Here is an 8,798-nt window from a genome sequence, read left to right as displayed (position 1 = left end):
CCGACTACAGCTCACTTTGCTTGTCAGCCACTGTACTGCTCTTTGTTTGCTAGATTTCAAAGGTCAGTCTTCTGCCAAGCTCAGTGGCCCTTGGGTCATCTAAAAGTGCGTCCTTTGTGGAAACTATTCTCCCTGCTCTCTTCCTTCCTGCCTTTCAGAAGGACTTTTCAAAACACACTGAGCTTCCTCTTCCATTTTATCACCTGTAATCTGCTTAGCACTCTGTTCTAGCCCCCTGTACCCGAGACTTTGTACAGTTGTTACTGTCAACATTAATCACTCTCTGACCTCCCATCATGCTCTCTGGAGAGTTACTTTTTATGTGGTTCTTGCAGATGTCCTTTTCCTTCATAGTAAGGATAAAAGTAACCTTGAAATTGTGTGTGGTGGATTTTTGTGTGTGTGTGTGTGTGTCTGTGTGTGTGGTGGATTTTGCGTGTGTTGTTTGAACATATGAAAGGTAGTCAGGAACTACAAAGCACTAAGTTTTTTATCTTAGTGAAGAACCATTTTATGGCCAGGTGTGGTGAAACTTACCTGCAGTCTCAAGACTGGGGAAACTGAGGCAGGAGGATGGTGACTGAGTCCAACCTGGACTACATGGAACCAGACCCAGTTTCAGACAAGAAAATGAAGAAAGAAAAAGGGAGAATAATATATATTTATATATAAAAGTTTATATAAAGTCTTCAGTATTTCTTTGTTGAATGACCTAATGTTACTCAGAATTTTGAAAGTCATCCAAAAATACCTGAATGTGGTCATATATATACCATTGATTTTTAATAATTGATTATATCTATTTTTTTTTACAGTAAGAGCAATGGAAAAATTAGGAAGCATTACAAAGAATAAGCAAACTGAAAGTCATCACCATCAGTGAGACAGATTGCTACTTTTAAGGATCTAAATAATATAGTTTTAGTATTGGCATAGATTAATCTTTTAAAATTTATATTATTATTTGATATGTCTTATGCTGCCCAGATTGGCTCCAAACCACGGGTTCCAGCAGTCAGTCCTTCTGCCCCAGCTTCCCATGTAGCTGGAGCAATTCCCTGTGCTGCCATGATCGGCAGAGCGCTGCTGTGTGAAGTTGTTGTGTTATTTTCTTCTAGTTGTTCTTGGAATGCATCACTGGTAGATCTTTCTAGTCTTTTAAAGGCTCTTGCACCTCTCCTTTGAGTAGGCGAGGCGACACCTTGCTTTGTATTCAGCCACCAAGGCATTAAAAGTTATCGTCGTACTTAGTTACCAAGAAGCTTTTAAAAAAAAATCTGTTTTTATGGGCTGGCACGATGGCTCAGTGGGTAAAGGTGCTTGCCACCACAAGCCTAACGACCCTACATGGCGGAGTGAAAGAATAGAACCTTGAAGGTTAACAACCTCTGACTTCCATAACTTGTCCTGACACACGCATTCTCACATACACACTCATAAATGTACAACAAATATATAAATACTGTTTTAGTGGGCAACAAAAATTTGTATTTAAAGATTAGTTGAAATTTAGAAGAATAAACTTTTTTGTGTAATTTAATAAGAAACCAATGGTTACTTTTTAATAAATGAAAGTAAAGGTTTATAAGCACAGTTTGAAAAAATAAAGTCAGATTTCTTTATTGAAATACCAGAAGCCGGATTTCTGTCTTGAAGACTTAGGCCGAGTCTGACTTAATGATGAGCTGTGGTAAATTCCGTATTTGTTATACCATCAGAAATCCTCCCTGTGGCACAAAAGGACTCTTTTAATTAGAAAATATTGTTGCCACAGGGAGGTAGAAGATCGACTTGAGAAACTGGGGACCTGGCAAGGAGCCCCAGTCCTAGGATTCCCTGAAGGTGAGACAGATTGAGCCAGAAGGAAGACAATGCTGGTAGGTCGGCTTTTAATTTATTAAGAATGTTACGGTGTTATTGTTACAGTTATTTCATCTACTTTATCATATTTGTGTTTAAAGAATGACAAAAATTCCTCCTTAAGAAGAAATGATAAAGTAGCATTTTTTTCACCTGAGTGGTTTTCTTCCCGTGTTGTCCCCTCACTTTGCCTTGTAACTACCCCTGTGGGTAAGTTCCAGCATGGTCTGAGGCCTCCTCTCTCCCTTCTGTTGTTTCCATGTTCTTCCAATACAGATGTTTTCTAAGTCCTTTAAAATGTTTCCTTTCAATTGTCTGCTTTCTTGGGGTTGGTAAAACATAAATCTAAAAGTTAATTGAGTTTTCTTTCTGGAATGAACTGAATTATAATTTTACTGTGACTAAGTTGTCTAGAAGGCATTATTGGAGAAGAGCTTTAATATTTTAATATCTATGTTTCATTTAGTCTGAGAGGCCATCAGTAGTTAAAAACCATGACTTTTTTTACCAGTAGAGGAAGAAGATGCTTCCAATTTACACACAGTGAGAAACCATCAATTATAAGGCACAGAGATGGCAATTCAGAGACGGCAAAGTGTGAAAACCTGCGTCATAGAATTATTGAAATGTGATATTTTATAATTATGAATCTTCTCCAAATATCCAATTTCCATTTACTTGGAATTAGACATTAAAATATCTAGTCTGTGATAAATGGGGATGGGCTGCAGTGTGGAGGGCTGCAGTGTGGAGGGCTGCAGTGTGGAGGGCCACAGTCTGGAGGGCCGCAGCAGAGAGGACTGCAGTGTAGAGGGCTGCAGTGTGGATGGCTGCAGTGTAGAGGGCTGCAGTGTAGAGGGCTGCAGTGTGGAGTGCCGCAGTATGGAGGGCTGCAGTGAAGAGGGCTGTAGAGATGTGAAGAGATGCAGTGTAGAGGGCTATAGAGGAGAGGGCTGCAGTGTAGAGGGCTGCAGTGTGGAGTGCCGCAGTATGGAGGGCTGCAGTGATGTGGAGAGATGTAGTGTAGAGGGCTATAGAGGAGAGGGCTGCAGTGTAGAGGGCTGCAGTGTGGAGTGCCGCAGTATGGAGGGCTGCAGCGAAGAGGGCTGCAGTGATGTAGAGAGATGTAGTGTGGAGGGCTATAGAGGAGAGGGCTGCAGTGTGGAGTGCCGCAGTATGGAGGGCTGCAGTGAAGAGGGCTGCAGTGATGTGGANGTGGAGTGCCGCAGTATGGAGGGCTGCAGTGAAGAGGGCTGCAGTGATGTGGAGAGATGTAGTGTGGAGGGCTATAGAGGAGAGGGCTGCAGTGTAGAGGGCTGCAGTGTGGATGGCCGCAGTGGAGAGGGCTGCAGTGTGGAGTGCCGCAGTATGGAGGGCTGCAGTGATGTGGAGAGATGCAGTGTAGAGGGCTATAGAGGAGAGGGCTGCAGTGGAGAGTCCTTATGTGAGCTTACTTAGCTTCCAGACTTCGTCACTGCCTCTCAAGACAAGATTCTAAAACCCCAAGCGTTTGCTGAGTGTGATGCTTCCACTCCCAGCATTTGTGAGGTTGAGGCAGGAGGACCCTTAGTTAAAGGTTACCAAAAACTGTGTAGTTAGAGTCTGCCTTAAAAACAAGAAAGATGGGCTGGAGATGCTCTGTGGTTAGGACGGCTGCTGACCTTGCAAAGACCTGAATTTAGTACCCAGCTCCCACATCCAGATGCTTACAACTGCCTGTAACTCCAGCTCCAGATAACCCAAAGCCTTTGTCTAGACTTTGAGTACCCAAGTACAAGTGTGTGTACGCTATAGGCACACACAAAGTAAAAAAATGGCCTAAAGCAAGTAGTTGTTCTGCCAATTGGTAAGCAGAAATAAAAACGAACCATTTAAGGTACTATTTATCTAAACATCAGTGTTTCAGTTGCTGGGGGTTTGTTTGTTTGTTTGTTTGTTTGTTTGTGTTTGTTTCTTGAGTCAGGGTTTCCCTGTGTAGCCCTGGCTGTCCTGCAACTCAGAGCAGGCTGGCCTCGAACCCAGAAATCCATCATCACTGCCTCCCGTGTACTGGGCGCAAAGGTGTAGGCCATCACTGCCTCTCAAACACGTGTTTGATAAGAGAAGATGAAAAATACGTTAACAAGAGGTCACTAGGAAGGATATTTTTGTTTTGTTTTGTTTTTTTAAGACAGGGTTTTTCTGTATATCCCTGACTGTCCTGGAACTCACTTTGTAGACCAGGCTGGCCTCCAACTCAGAAATCCACCTGCCTCTCCCTCCCGAGTGCTGGGATTAACGGGGTGCGCCACCACGCCCGGCGGTAAGGATTTTTGTTGGTTTTAGAAACTATAATATTAGTTCTTTTGTACTTAAGATTTTTTCTTTCCCTTTTTTTTTCCTTCAGTTTTTTAAAAAAGAAACACTAGCACCGGGCAGTGGTGGCACGCCTTTCATCCCAGCACTCGGGAGGCAGAGGCAAGCAGAGCTCTGTGAGTTTGACCAACCTGTCTACAGAGCAAGTTCTAGGACAGCCAGGGCTACATAGAGAAACCTTGTCTTGAAACCAAAAAAAGAAAGAAAAAGTAAGAAGAAAAAAGACAGACAGTTGAAGGAGACAGGCTAGTTTAAGGGGGGTTGGGGGCTGGAGAAGTCTACAGTAGAGAATCTGTCTCCAAAACAGCATGGAAGATGAGGACCAACATCTGAAGTTGTCTTCTGACTCCACACACACTGTGTGGTACCCATGCACACAAGTGAATGTGCATGCATACATACATACATGCATGCATGCATACATACATACATACATACATACATCATACACAGATACAAAATGAAGTGTTCATGAAGACAAAACTCTTAAAATACTTAAATTTTGCTAGATAACAGTATATCTATTACAAATGTTACTAATTTAGCTGAGGAGAGGCCTTAATATAATGATCTATGCTCTAAAATCTATTGCCTCATTTTTAGGGTTTACAACACGATGCTATTGACACATGCACTGTGGGCAGGAATAATAAACATGTCTGGTTCTGTGACAAGAGAAGATAAAATCTGCTTTTTCATAACCATCTCTAATACAAGCCAATTTTATTAACTGTAGTCCCTAATGTTGTTAATGCTTTGGCCCTGCCTCTTCCCTTTCATCGTCTATCTGACCAACTCAGAGCTTTCCAGGCATGGCGGAGGAGGGAAGGTTTCAGGGTCCTGGGTTATAGCTAAGAATGTATTACCAAACATACTTTGGAGGCAGGGCCAGGCATCTATTTAGTGATCTGCCTGCACTCACTGAGGGCCTGCTGGGTGCCAGGTCAGAGCTGACTTTTCATGTGGCTAACAAGAGCCTTTGCTCTCAGTAGGCCTTCAGCTTTGTAGAGAAGATTAAACAAATTTATGCCATATATGGTAATAGAGAACATGGGAATCCCACAGAGAATGCCTCTCTGAGAAAGCTGTTTGTGAAGGGTTTGGAGTAACCAGCCAGCCAGGTAGAAATGGAAAGGTCTGGGGGAACAGCTTCTCTGAGTTGCCAGAGGAGATCCAGTGTGGGGAGGAAGGGGAGGGGAGGAAAAGGCGTTGGAAGCTTTGTGTCCAGGTCCTTAGCTTTATTAAAGGGAAGTAAAGAAGTGTCTGTAAGTTTTAAGCCAATTAAAACACCTCATGCAGATGTAGTTGTTTCCAAAATGTTTATAGTAATAAACAAAACACTTTCTACCGTCCACTCTGAGTTGAGGTAAAAGTTGTAGCAATTAAGATGCATAGTTGGGTAGGCGTCCTTTCCTGCGGAGGAAGGAGCTGGCACCTAGAGTGGTGCTCATGCAGAAGGGGAGGAGTCAGTGCCCTCGCTGTCCTCCACGTGCACGGTCGGTAGAGTGTGGTTCTTACTGTGACCTGCATGATACACAGTGTCTGGCCTGAAGGAGCGCACTCTCTTTGTTGAATTGGAGGGACTATGTAGGAACATTATTCTAATCCTTTGGGCTAGGAAGCCCAAGTTAATGTTTTCCTTTTGGTTTTGATATCTATACATAAAAGTTGTCTTGAAACATTTTCCCTACTTTTCAACACTTTAGGCGTTACTGGCATGGAGAGACAGTGTTTGGGGCCTCATGTCATACTACATGCTACAATGCTATATAGTATAGAATGCTATATGGAAAGGTTATGCTTAAGGAAGGACCTATACAATAAAATATGTAAAAATGTTTATGATGGATTTTTGTTTTGCTTTGGTTTTTTTGTTTTGTTTTGCTTTGTTTGTGAGAGACAGGGTTTCTTTGTGTAATCTTGGCTGTCTCAGAACTAGCTCTGTAGACCAGGCTGGCCTCAAATTTACAGAGATTAGTCTGCCTCTGATTCCTGCGTGCTGGGATTAAAGGTGTGTGCCACCACTGCCTGGCATATGATGGAATTAAAAAAAAAAAAAAAGCAATGTACAAAATTTAAAACATGGACAAAAATATCAACACATGCCCACTGAGTTGTTATGGGTGTTGTAAACCTTGGCAGGATTGTACGTCTCCTGTACTCTCCTGATTACTCTTGCATCATGGTTCCCATAGTAACCATGGGGGTGGGGTCACTGCTGCACTAGTGTGAAATCCTACATGGTCATTTAGTTGCCAAAAAGAAGTGAGCTTTTAGTTCTTACTAAATTACTTGTAGTTTCTTACAAGGATGGGGAATAAAAAACGTGATTTAGTACAAGAACCATGCACTCATCAGCTTGAAGTCACTGATAAGACGCATGCTAAGCAGTGTGCATGCATGTTAAGAAGAATGCTTGCTAAACAATACAGGAAGCTAGATGAGACACCTGACATTGTTCACTCAGGTCATTTTTTAATAGGGATATCTATCTATCTATCTATCTATCTATCTATCTAATATATGTATCATATATGTGATAAAATAATAACTTGAAGCAGGGAAATACCAAAATGAATAGGGACTTGTGGTATCCTGTTTAAAATGATAACTTCATACAATAGAGTTGTGAACTAGCATGCCTCATGTGTATTCTTTCTCCCAACTAGGACGCTCTTCTATGAAAATGAAGGGCCAGTTATCCCAGCATTCACGCTTAACTGCATGCTAGCTTTCTTTGCTGGCGTATGCAGATGTTCCTGGCATCTGCCTTACATATGTCTGTCTTTGCTCATAACAGATGCTGGGCCACACATGCTGTGTGAGGCCCCCTTTGGGGCTAAGATTAGGACTTAAGTATATTCTAAGTTGATGGTTTAAAGCTTCATTTTATTTTGGCACTTGCAGAATTAGTTTTATTACTGGCTTGGGATACTTTTTCCTTCCATTATTAAAGTGGCATTTCTCTGACTGTAAGTTTTTCAAACTTTTGAAGTGGTGGGTGTGTACAGTGCTCACTAGAAAGGATAACAGCACTGGCAGCAGATGTATCTCAGCGGTTGTGTGTTTGCCTGCACATGAAAGGCTTGTTTGGGATGCTCCCCGCTACCGTGCTGGGAATGAGAAGGGCCCCAGGAGGCTCATATATTCAAATACTTGGTACCCAGGTGGTGGAACTTCTCAGGGAGGATTAGAAGGTGTGGCTTTGTTGGAGAAGGTGTGTCACTGGGGGTGTTTTGAGGTTTCAAATGACTCCTGTCATTCTGAGTCTCTCTGCCACGTGATTCTGTCTCAAGATGTGAGACAGAATCAGCTGTCCTAGGGCCATGTCTGCCACCATGCTCCCCACAGTGATGGTCATGGACTCTTTCTTACCCTCTGAAACTATACAATCTTGTCTTGGTTGCAGCATCTCATCACGGCAATAGACAATAATTAAGGCAATCTCCTTAAGTGCTGGTTGGCAAGTGCCAGTACCCACACAAGATGTTTTCTGCTAAAGCTTTTCTTTGAATAAAGACGAGTTGCCGTGATGCAACCGTTTTCAGTCATTGCATCCGTGTTATTGAAGTAGCTGTGAGTACTGGTGTGAAGCATGCCTGCCTGCGTGGCCCTCTATGCCTGTGTGGCCCTCTATGTCTGCGTGGCCCTCTATGTCTGCTGGAATGTTCAGAAGAGTGAGTATGAATATTCCATCGAACTCATTCAAGAGTCTTCTGGGACCTTCCTTAGCAAGCGGTTGTCTGCGCCTGACAGTCTGCTCTTTAAAAAAGCCAAGCTTGTTTTCAGGGCAGCGTCCATGCCATCCTCTCTGAGTTTGCTGCACCTCCTCTCTCTCACCCTGTCCTGGAGTTGGGGGCATGCTTACTAGTTAGTTTGTGTGTGTGTGTGTATGTGTGTGTGTGTGTGTGTGTGTGTGTGTGTGTGTGTGCATGCATGCATGCATGTATGCATGGATGTATGTAATTTTGAGTCAGGACCTTGACTACCTGTCTCAGTCTGGCCTGGAACTCACTGTGTAGTTCATAGGCCTCTAACTCCTGCATAGGTTCTGTTTTATGGCGGTCATTACAAAGTAGTGCTCACTCTAACTTCTACTTTGGGATATCTATAGCAAATGCAGCATAGTGTAAAAATACGCATGTAATATTGCTCAGAAAGTCACAGGTAAGCTGGATGTGGTGATACACACCGTTAGCCCCAGCACTCGGGAGGCAGAGGGTTTGAGGTTAGCCTGGTCTACAGAGCGAGTTCCGGGATAGCCAGAGCTACACAGAGAAACCCTGTTTCAAAAAACAAAAACTACAACAATAAAAGACATGTTGAACTTCATTTACAAGCCAGTGAAGTGTTGTTCTTAATTCTCACCCGTGTATTTGTTAATTTTTTTATATTTACTTGTGGGTGTGCGCATGCCCCGCCATGGTGGATGTGTAGAGGTTAGAGGACTCTCTTTCCATCTGGAAATCTGGGAGATCAAACTCCAGTTCTCAGGCTTTGTCTTAAGTGCCTCTATCTGCCCAGTCACTGGCTGGCTTTGTTATTTTAACTGCCCCTGAACATTTCATCAGGCTCTCTTCCTC

The 8,798-nt window shown here is 42.9% G+C and overlaps 1 protein-coding gene across 9 annotated transcripts in view; it reads left to right on the top strand.

Moving 5' to 3' along the window:
- The window catches only part of Elf2 (E74 like ETS transcription factor 2), an 84,025-nt gene that overhangs the window by 37,531 nt on the left and 37,696 nt on the right, over window positions 1–8,798 (top strand). For 2 of the 9 annotated variants that reach the window (XM_021157612.2, XM_021157611.2), the window contains exon 2: window positions 1,775–1,877. The exons of the other annotated variants lie outside the window; for them this stretch is intronic. The gene's annotated coding sequence lies outside the window, so the exon portion shown is untranslated. The remainder of the gene's footprint in view (window positions 1–1,774; window positions 1,878–8,798) is intronic. 9 annotated transcript variants of the gene reach the window in all.

The sequence above is a fragment of the Mus caroli genome, chromosome 3, assembly GCF_900094665.2.
Source record: "Mus caroli chromosome 3, CAROLI_EIJ_v1.1, whole genome shotgun sequence".
Classification (NCBI taxonomy): Eukaryota; Metazoa; Chordata; class Mammalia; order Rodentia; family Muridae; genus Mus; species Mus caroli.
This window is presented reverse-complemented; position numbering and strand designations above follow the sequence as displayed.